This window comes from Dipodomys spectabilis, unplaced genomic scaffold (assembly GCF_019054845.1).
Source record: "Dipodomys spectabilis isolate Male_0828 unplaced genomic scaffold, ASM1905484v1 ptg000177l, whole genome shotgun sequence".
Classification (NCBI taxonomy): Eukaryota; Metazoa; Chordata; class Mammalia; order Rodentia; family Heteromyidae; genus Dipodomys; species Dipodomys spectabilis.
Window position 1 is genome coordinate 1,413,601 of NW_024870854.1, and position 11,603 is coordinate 1,425,203.

Below are 11,603 nucleotides of genomic sequence, written 5' to 3' on the forward strand. Positions count from 1 at the left end.
TAATTTTTAACCTTGCTGTAATTTATTTCCCTGTATTAGTTCACAAATTAACAAAACCAACTAAGCACCAGTTTACATACAACTCGTTATGTTTTTCTAAAGTGTACTCTCTTTTTGGAAGCCTGCTTTTATTTGATCCAAATGTCAATTATTCAGGAGGTCAAATCATCTCCTTCAACTCGGTAGTGTTAGATGATTGCTTAGGTTCTTCCTAGCAATTTGATTTTGAGAAATCCTGCATAAAGCAACATATTTCTTTCATGAGAAGGGAAGCCACTGTCAAACAATTAATGATAGGTTTTTCTCCTCCAGGCAAGCATCTGTAGTTTTATTATCTTCATATAATTCATGATCTGTCTGTGTATCCCAAAGACAACTGTGAAAATAAAAAGACTTTTCTCAGCAACTTAGCATTTGTATACCATTAATAAATATGAAGGTGTTTAAATATTACTGAAATTGCTTTGGACTAAGTAATGTTCACCTTCACTATCTTGCGAAAGAAGAATTTGTTTCTCAGCACTTTAGGTAAGAACTTGCGTGAAAGAAACAAAAGGAAAAGTGAAGAAAAACTCAACGCATACATTCAAATGAAAGAAATCAACCCCCCCCCCCAAAACCACAAATTAATTCAGTACTTAAGAACCTGCAGGAAATGCAAAGATTTTTTAAAAAATCAGCTATGGTAAGCTTATGAAAATCCTGACTATATGAGAGTGTACTGTTGTGAGGATAGTGGTTAAAGTCCAGACTGGGTAGAAAGATCTGTACACAATTCCAGGCATCTGTTATTCTAAATTCCAGGAAGAATAACATCAAGTGGGCTGAGCCCACGATAACACACAAGTAGGAAGCCAGATTCTATCTGAAAATTAATCAGGATCATTTAGGGTTGGGGCATGACAAAGTGGTAAGAACACCCATTTATGAGACACAAGACACTCAATTCAAGCTCTAATATTATGGGTATTAAAGAAAAAAGCTATGACTTTAATGGAATAATTGTAAAATTTGAGTATTTGGGTGGACTAAAATCCATGAAAGAGATAGAATGAACCCATGTTGCAATGCTTTCTACTTAAGTGATAATGTATGTGGTACTCCATACATAATAGTGTTACCTTGCAAATGAAAATGGATGTGAATTTGGGTGATGGAAATACTCTGTTTACACAGGGGTAAATTAAATAGACTTTTTAGGGTAGATTGTAGTTCTTGAACTAAGAGCCTGAGTGATGTCCCTGAGCTTTTTCTCTCTAAGCTACCACTCTACTCTTTTGAGCACAGTTCCAATTCTGATTTTCTTTTAGTTGTTTGGAGATAAGAGGCTCTTGGACTTTCCTGCCCAGGATGGCTTCAAACTATGATCATTATATCTCAGCCTCCTGAGTAACCAGGACTCCAGGCATGAGCCATTGATGTTTTTATAATTTAGTAAATTGTTACAGAAGTTATAAATTAGCATTATAACCTGTATAATATATGTGTGTATGTATATATCAATGCATACAGATATAAATAATTTTGGGAGGTTTGGTCGTGGGGCCTGAACTCTGGGCCTGGATGCTGTTCGTCAGCTCTTCAGCTCAAGGCTAGCTCTACCACTTGAGCCACAGGGCCACTTCCAGCTTTTTCCTTTTTTTGCTTATGTGGTGCTGAGGAATTGAACCCAGGGCCTCATGCATGCAAGGCAAGCGCTTCAACACTGAGCCACCTTCCTATCCTCAGATAGAAATATTTAATATATTTTTGTATCTATAGTAGGTTTATGAAATTATCATTCGTTATAAAATAAAATGGAAACAAAAGTTAATGATGAATAAAACAAGGATTTGTCAAATGTTTCTTGTTGAATTGAATATGTATTGCAAGAATCAGTTTGGGAAAACCAATTTTACTTTAACAAAACAAATAATGGCAATTAATTTCAATCCATGTATTGCCCATATCATGGATCCTCACACATGAGTGTTAAAATCAAACTACACTTTTTTGCCTTTGTATTTAAATCACCTGTTATAATTTAGGAGATAGATGAAGCAATCAAATAAAGATTAAAATAATAGTGGGTCTATGAATTAGAGCTGAAAAAGATTTTAAATATGATAATAGGCAATTACATTGCATATTTCTTACTTTTACTCTATTGTCATGTCCCTCATTCCCACATTAGGAAAGTACATCAAAGGTTCTCACTAAATTATGTGTACAATTATGAAAAAAATGTATTGAAAAATATGGGCACCGTGTGGTTTTAGCTTATTGAGACCATTAGGGGTTAGTTTGTTTTTGAAGACTTGCAACACGTTGTGATGGAGATGAAGGGAGGAATGTGCATATTCTGTAAAATTGGCTAGAGGATTGCTCCCAAAAAGATAGGGATGAATTCTTCCAAAAGATTACAATAAAATCACTTTCACAATCATGTTCACTGCTGCATGATTCACCATAGCCAAGTTATGGAAACAGTCCAGATGCCTTTTGGCGGATGGAGGGTTGGAGAATGTGTAGAACATATACACAACTGAATTGCACCCATCCATTATAAAGACTGTTAAATCATTTGTGATGAAATAGATAGATCTAAAAATATGTTAAGTAAGTTAATTCAGAACCAGTCACACAAAGGACCCATGTTCCGTCGTGTATTTGAAGCCAAAATTTATGCAAGTTTAGACAACAGTATTAACCAACCCATGATATTTGCTGAGGATTAGTTAAAAGGTTTATTTTCTTATAAAATGGAACTTTTAATCCTACAAAATGAATATCAGAAAACTATCACTTGGAAGGTGTGAGGGGAAGTCAAAGGGAAGGAATAAAGAGAGCTATGAAGGAAGACAATGAAGGCATAATATTCAATGCAGATAGTATGAAACTAGAAAAAATAAAGTGGGGTGAGGTTTGGAAGTGTGTGGGAAAGTTATTTAACGATCCATTGTACTTATAAACTGATTTGTTGAAGGGAAATTCCTTCATACAACTATTTAATAAGAATATAATTAAAAACAATGGAGATATCTGATCTTAAACTGTGTTCTCTTAAACCATGAGTCAATATAATAATTTCCTCCTCAGAAATTTTACCTGCAGGTATTTTTCTCACAATGCAATGAATATCAATTCAGCACATTGCATATCCTAAATAGACACAATATAAAAATCACAGTAAAAATATTAGAATCATCACATGATAAAATAACAAGTAGAAAGTATCAAATACTGCTTGTTTTTCCAAGCACTTTACCTATGATATCTAATTTAATACTCACAATATTACCATAAAATGGAACTACTTCTATTTTTAATTCTCAGATGATGATATTGAAGACTTCTGAGTTGGAATTACTATTACAACATTGCACACATGTTAAGATTTAGCATGTGGCTCATTCCCACCATATCAAATAAACTCATTCTATTTTATGACTAAAATACCAGCACTCAATCTACTAATTCTAAGAAAATTGCCCAAAATTGTTGGGCACACTCTAATAATATATCCCTTTAACTTTGTTAGGAAATAGGTAACAGGTAGATGCCGGTGGCTCACGTCTGAAATCCAAGCTAGTCAGGGGGCTGAGATCTGAGGATCACAGTTCAAAGCCAGCCCGGACAGGAAAGACTGTGAGACTCTTATCTCTAATAAACCACTAGTAAACTGGAAGTGGCACTGTGGCTCAAGAGGCAGAGCGTTCACCTTGAGTGGAAGAGCACAGGGACACTGCCCAAGCCCAGAGTTCAAGCCCCATGACTGACCAAAAAAAAAAGAAAATAAGTAACTGTAATATGAAAACTCTAAGTTCATAATCAATTTATACTTCCCTGGCGAAAGGAACTGCTCAACTATAACATTCTTGATTTCTCGCTCAAAATAGTAGAAATCATATACTATCCCATGACTGAACTCTGCACTGCCTGGGGACCACATCTCTGTTTAACACAGTCATAGTGAAAGAACGACCTGCCAAATCCTGTTGGAAACAGACTGCAGATCTTATGGAAACAATCATTTCCACATTGCTCACCTAAGTTGTTCACCATTAGATGTATTTTGATTGCTTTTACACCCAACATTTTGAAAGAAATGTATTAATTTAAAATGTTCTTAAAGCAAGACTGATATAAAAATCACATTTGAACCCAGATAAATATTTTACGTTTCATATACCCCAAAATGCAGTCTGGCCTATCATTAATGTTAGGAACAAGAGGTTAAAACTCATAGACACCAAGACTTACATATGAATTTAAGACTCTCCAACTTGTGAATACAATTGGTTTAAAAAGACATCAATACTACTGCATTTTTTCAAAATGTGTTATGATAATGATAATGATAAACTATTAACACTTGAAAATAACTTATTTTCTTGGGCGTAGGACACAAAACACAAGATTAATCCTAATCATTTTAAAGACCTTTATTTATACTACAAATTCACTCTTCTACGTATACAGATTCTAAAACTAACTAAAGTTAAGAGACACAAAGGAAATAATTTAACTGCATCATCTATATTCAAAGGACTGTGTTAATAGAAAACAAAGTTATACTAATAATTAGCTTATGAAATTCACTTACATTCTATTATTCTATTTCATTTACTTTCATAAAAATTGGGTTTTCATAAAATGATGCATAAAAAGCCTATATACCTACTTACATTTTCAGATCTTAACAATATTTATTTCGAAATGTCTTCAGCTCTACAGTCAATGAACTGAAATAATACTTAAATAGTCAAAATTTTTTCAGAAATTTAGGACTCGCTCTGGGATGTTATTTATATTGGAAAAGATATTTAAAAAGCCTTATTTGTTAAAGTTGCAATAGTTAATCCCACAAAAGAGCCATTCGTGAAGATCAAACAACTTCAAATACATCCACCATTTGGAGATGACACATGATTTTGTTTGTTTGTTTTTGAAAGGAATATCTAACAAGCATATCCACAATACTGATTTTCAGGCAATAAGATGGGATATTCAAATGTAATATGGAGTTGATTATCTCTTAGAATAGATATGATCTTACTAAGAAAGTTATTTTCAACAGAAATCTGGAAAGAGTTTATCGACCTTGTGTTTCACAGGAATAACCAGAGAGTAATACTTGTTTGGTCAAGTCAGTCAAACCCACTTCATGAGTATATCTTAAGTGTATAAAAAATTTAAGAGATCAAATACATATTTTGTACTGACAATCAGCTTACACCAATAACTTACTACCTAATTATGTCTGTATCTTCTCACCTAACATATAATAAGTGCTGAAAGCGGTCTCTTTTATCTAACTTAATGTTGTAAATGCTTTGATTATGATGATGTTATTATTTGACAACTAAAATGTACAGAAGGGTGGTTCCATAGAAATGACATGACAGATACTGATAAATAAAATATTGCAACACAGTTAGATCTTTTCAGCCTCAACTTGTTCACAATGGCAAGCAACATTGCAACAGCACACACGTACATATACACATACACACATGTGTGCACATGTACACACACACATATACAGGCATGCTAAATTCAGGGTTTATTGTACAAAAAAGTTCAAATAAAATATTAGTGATTAGGACAAATGATAATTTACCTCATTACAAAATAATACACAATCCCGTCACCACTGGTGTTACATTTTACTTGCCTTGCCACATGTGACCACTTAATTTATTTTAATTAAGTAATTCATTCATTTGTTTGGTGCTAATACTAAGGCTTGAACTTAGGGCTTGGCTCTGTCCCAGAATTTGTTGGGTTTTTTTTGTTTTAGTTTTCTCAAGGCTAGCATTTTACCGCTTGTACCACAGTACCATTTCTAGCTTTTGCTGGTTACCTTCAAATCAGAATCTAATGGATTTTTTTAATTTGTTCTTTTTTGGGGGTGTGGGTCCGGTCTTGGGGCCTGAACTCTGGGTATGTGTGCTGTCCCTCAGCTCTTCAGCTTAAGGCTAGCGCTCTACCACTTGAGCCACAGTGCCACTTCTGGCTTTTTTTCTTTTTGCTTATGTGGTGCTGGGGAATCAAACACAGGGCCTCATGCATTCAAGGCAAGAGCTCTACCACTGAGCCACCTTCCCAGCCCCTGGACTTTTTGTTTCTTGGTCTGGTTTCAAACCTCAATCGTAAGATTTCATCTTTCTGATTAGCTAGGATTAAAGAAATGAGCCATCAGCGTGGCTTCTATTATTCTTTTATGCTTATCTAATGCACATATTTAAATAGTAATTTAAAACATAGATGATAAAAGCAAGATGTGCAGTGATGATATTGTTCTGTCAGAAATTCAAGTTAGTAATGTAAATTTCTTCGTAAGATCATTTGCAAAAAATATCATGATATAGTGTAAGAGAACTTACTATTGAACATATAAGCTTTAAGAGCTTTCTAATGGATCCAATATTTATTGTTACTCAACATTATAAAAAAATGTATAGTGCTGTAGTAAAATCGAAGTCCTTTGCATGACTGCTTAAATTCTTTTGTTTTTTTTTTTAAAGACACTTGTTTTCATCTAATAAAGTAGGCCTGTCTATTGTTTTCATGTGATTTTGGTGATTGAAGGTGCTTAATGAGAAGTCAAAACATATTAGTAGTCCTTTGCTATCTATTCTCGCTTTTTCTTCTTAGAGAATATAATCAAAACAATAGTTCGGGCTGGGAAGGTGGCTCAGTGGTAGAGCGCTTGCCTTGCATGCCTGAGGCCTTGGGTTCTATTCCTCAGCATCACATAAGCAAAAAGAAAAAAGCCAGAAGTGGCACTGTGGCTCAAGTGGTAGAGCGCTAGCCTTGAGCTGAGGGACAGTGCCCAAGCCCAGAGTTCAGGCCCCATGCCCGGACCCAAAAACAAACAAACAAACAGCAGTTCAGAATCAGCATAATATTATTGTTACATAATTATCCTAATTTATTTTGCTTTTATGTTTTTGGTTTCCTCATTTCACTTTCTGCTTTGACATTTCCCAGATCATTTTTATAGAAGTCATTATTTCATGTTTTCTAATTCCTAGAATAAGCTGCACATAAAGACACCCATGGTCCTCATTTTGAGTCTGTACCTTTTAATATTGAGGAACATCTTTCCTCTGCTCTCCATAAATTCCCTACTCTCAAGTTAGAATAATTTTGAGTAGTAATAATGGAAAAAGAGAATAGAAATCATGGTGAAAAAACATATGCAGAAAATTCACTGGATATTTCTTACCAGTTCAATCTATGTAGGGAAATACATGGACACCTTATTCCCATTGACATTCAAAGTCTCTGGTTAGGCAATTATGATGAAAATGAGGAACAAGATGAACAAGTGAGGAATGATATCAATTGCAAGAATTAAATGGAGAAGGATCCAAACAAATTTTTTCTTTGGGCTGCTGAAAATAATCAGCTTACTACAGTGTGGAGACTACTTTCCTAAAAGGCCACTCATGTGAATACTAGGGATGACGATGAATATACCCAACTTCATCAGGAAGCCTACAGTGGACACTTAGACATTGTCCATGAGTTGGTGGCTCAGCGACAGATGCAGTAACTGTAGATGGCTGGACACCCCAGCACAATGCATATATATGGAATAATACCAGTGTGGCTTCTTTTTTACTTCATCATGATGCAGATACCAATGCCAAAACTAAAGGCCTCTTGACCCCCTTGCATCTTGATGCTGAGAATTGAGATAGCAAAGATACTTTGGATCTCCTTCTGTTGAACCCTTATGTCAATCCAGGCCTGAAGAACAACTTGGAAGAAACTGCATTTGATATGGCCAAAAGGAAAAGTATGTATCACTACATCTTTGAAGTTGTGGAAGGCTGTACAAATTGTTCTCCTCAGTCCTAATGGTTTGGATAAGTTTCTTAATTTTCAAAAATGACAGTCCATCCTTTTATGTCCTTACAAAATATTTTCACAATCTAAATAAAAGAAATCTCGTTGTTGTTGGTTTTTTTTTTTTTTTATTTGGTTGGTTGTGGGGCTTGAAGTCTGGGCCTGGGTGCTATACCTGTGCTCTTAGGCTGAAAGAGAGTGCTCTACCGCTTGCACCACAGCTCCACTTCCAGTTTTCTAGTGGTTTATTGGAGATAAGAATCTCACGGACTTTCCTGCTCGGGCTGGCTTTGAACCGAGATCCTCAGATCTCAGCCTCTCGTGTACCTAGGATTATAGGCATGGCTACTGGCACCTGGCAACAACAATCTCTTACTGTAAAAATTCATGGATTCTGTGGAATACTTCCAAGTGAATTGCCTGCATTTGATGTCAAAATATATTCAAGAGTTTTTATATACATCTATAATGATTTCTGCAGAGTTGGTTATTTTTTAATCAGAAATAATTTTAACTTATCTTTTGAAATGAGTAGTAGAAAAACTGAAGTATTTCTGGTCATTGTCTGAAAATAGTCTATTTAAAAATATTCTATAATCTATGTTTGTATAATGTCCATAATCTTTTTTTATTCTCTCCTAGTTATACTCTAAATTCCACATTGTTTTATAATATATAGGTTCATTAGTATGTCCTTTCAGATTGCATTCCAGATAGAAACATTTTAAGATTCTTTTTTTTCCTAGGTCCTTATACTATTTTATTTCTTTGGGAGAAAGTGACAAAGTTGTCTATTTTCAACAGTTTTGTAAAGGTTATGCTATGTAAAGGCCTTTCTAAGGTGAAGATTTTATACACTGAGGTCAAACTAACTTTTAATTATATGAATTACATGTATTATTACATTTGTAATTTTGTAATGAGCTTTTTAATAACTGTTTTTCATTTCTTGAATCTGAAGAATGAAAAATATGGAATACTTCACAAATTTTCATATCATCCTTGTGCAAGTGCCATGTTAATCTCTGTATTTTAATTTGGGTATACGTGTTGCTGAAGCATGTAGTGTACTCTAAATTTAAGTAGTTAATGATGCAATCTTTAAGCAGGCTTATATCCTTGGGTGCCTATTTGTAACAAGGAAACCTTATTGTTCCTAACAATGCGATTGATCTTATTTCCCTAAAATTCTGTGAATACTGGAAAAAATTATATTGTTCAGTCGATTGCTCACATTTGAAATATTTTGTGTCAATAATTATTTTAAGTCTTTTTCATTTGGGATTTGATTGTAATTTCAAAAATTTATAGCTAGGTCCAAAGGTGATGGCTTTTTCAAGTACTTATTTATCCAACTGAGTTACCTTTGTGGAGCTAATGGATTGAAAGTAAGCCTTGATTAAGAGCTACTTCTAAACCTCTACAGCTGAAATTTTCCCAAATGAGGTCTTACAGGCACAAATATCTCCCTGACTCTTTACCCTTCTTCCATGTAGGAGCAGACCAACCAGAATATCTTACCCTGACACCCTAGATTGTCTTACTTGAACAAAACAAATCTTAGTTACAAGGGATCATAGAGAGATGAACATTTCAGACAGAACTGTTCAGACTAGAACGTATTTATCAAAATATAATTGTTTATTTTACCTACCATTTCAAAAGTAGCTAAAGACAAGGGGGAGAATAAATTGTTCATATGCATTTATTACCTAATGTCCTGGCCTGTCTACCATCCAACCATGCAGGAATTACAATACTGCCTTTCTATCATCAAATATTTTCATAGTTGCAGTGGAAGTCCCTATGTTTCTCCTCATTATTAGGCCTTAAATTGTTAATGTTTTAATCACCATGTTTCCTCTTGCTTCCAGGTTATAAATTTACAAATGGTAAAGCTTTAGGTCTAACCCTATCAAACACTAAGTTAGAGAAAAAAGAATAATATTTTGAAACATAGTTGCCTTTGAAACCCTAACCACAACAGAACAATGCAAAACATGTGCCTTTTTATTATATTATACATAGTTATCTATTTTATATTTATATGTGCTGATTTCATACTTCACACAGTGAAACTTACTAGAATTAGTTGATAATTTGGCAAATTGATATTTATTTATTACAATAAATACAATTGGAATATGAATAATTAGGTTTAGAAAATATTTTAGAATATAAAAGTTATCAGTACCATGTCTTCGGTATAAATTTGTGATACCTTGTAAGTGTTCTTGATCTTCTGAATTCACATGGTAAAAAACAATGTTTTCCTCTAATCTATAAGGGATTTTACTCTGCTTCTCATGCATCATGGAAACAGAAAATAATTCAAGACCCATCTCAATTTCTCATTTCCTATATTTCAGGGCCCAAATATCTTGAGATGCAGAAATTAGCAGTAAGCAATTGTGAAATTCAAGGCAACTTAAAAGGAAGGAAGAGATCACAAAATCTGAGAGAATGTACTGTAATTCAAATTTTCAATTTACAGATGACCAGCCATTATGAGTGAACAAGATCTCAAAGTGTCATAAGATTATTTTTAGTACCTCTCCTCTAATGATTAATGAAAGATTTCAGTCCAGCATAAATTGGTTAAAAAATAGTTCCTGGAAGAATAGATCCATAATTGGTCTACCAAGTCATGGAAAACTTGACTTAGAGGTCAAATGTAATTCACAAAAACATTAATTGAAAATCTCCTTAGTGCTTCAAAACACAGGTACTTCAGTACAACTTGGTTCTGTGCTATAAAAATGTTGTCACACTCATACCAATGTTAACATACATTTAATCTGAAAATGTATTCCTTTTCAAATAAACTTTTTAAAATCACATTCTCCAAAATAACATTTGACAATTAGATGATATTTAGTGACATTACAAGTTTTTCAATTGTAGAGAGGAAGTTAAATAGAGTTGATTTATTTACCCAGCACTAATGCCAAATAGGTTCGACCATTTATTATACTGTAGAAATAGTACAACCCACCACTTTTGTTGTTCAGTAGGTACCTTCCAGAAATGTGTTAAATAGATCAGCCTCCCATATTTCAAACCCAAAAGTTAGCTAATAAAGTAAATTTCATCGCTTAATAAGGTACATTTTAAAAATTCACAAATAATTGCCTTATCATATGTTGTTTTATGTTTTCCTATCTGTCTAACATAGTAAGAAATATGACTTTATGTCTTGAATTTGGATACTCTTCAGAGATATGACATAAAATCTGTCTGCTATTTCTATCATATTTCTCTATAGTAGTAAATTTTAGTTTACTTCTTTTTCCAAAACTCATACATAGAATAAAGTATTATCCCATGTTAAGTTAAATAATCACACACTATTGTACAAAGCCATTTATAAAAATTGGTAGTTAGGAATATATTCTAAGCCATTTTTAAACTTTCTTGTTGACTAAAGATGAATCTTCCAAATGGATGAGAATAACAGCATGTCTAGGTGTTTCACGTCTCCAGACTTGCAAATTGTTATTGCAGATGAATGAATTATGGAAATAAAAGCTGACATCAGTTCAAGTATATGCAGCATTGACATTCCATGGAATGTATATAAACCTGTCAAAATATCAACAGACAGTTTAACAGAATGACCATTAGGAATTTGAAACCAGAGAGGAATAATAGTAAAGACATAGAATTAATGAAAAATGGAACAAGGGAGATGTACAAGTACTTACGTTGAAAACAAAAATTGCAACTTTGGTGGGGGGGAGGAAGATTGTGTGGGGGGCGGGGGG

General features: G+C 33.8%; 1 pseudogene; it reads right to left on the reverse strand.

Moving 5' to 3' along the window:
* Window positions 1-8,804: 8,804 nt before the first annotated feature.
* On the reverse strand, window positions 8,805-8,901 carry LOC122120719 (annotated as a pseudogene).
* Window positions 8,902-11,603: the final 2,702 nt, after the last annotated feature.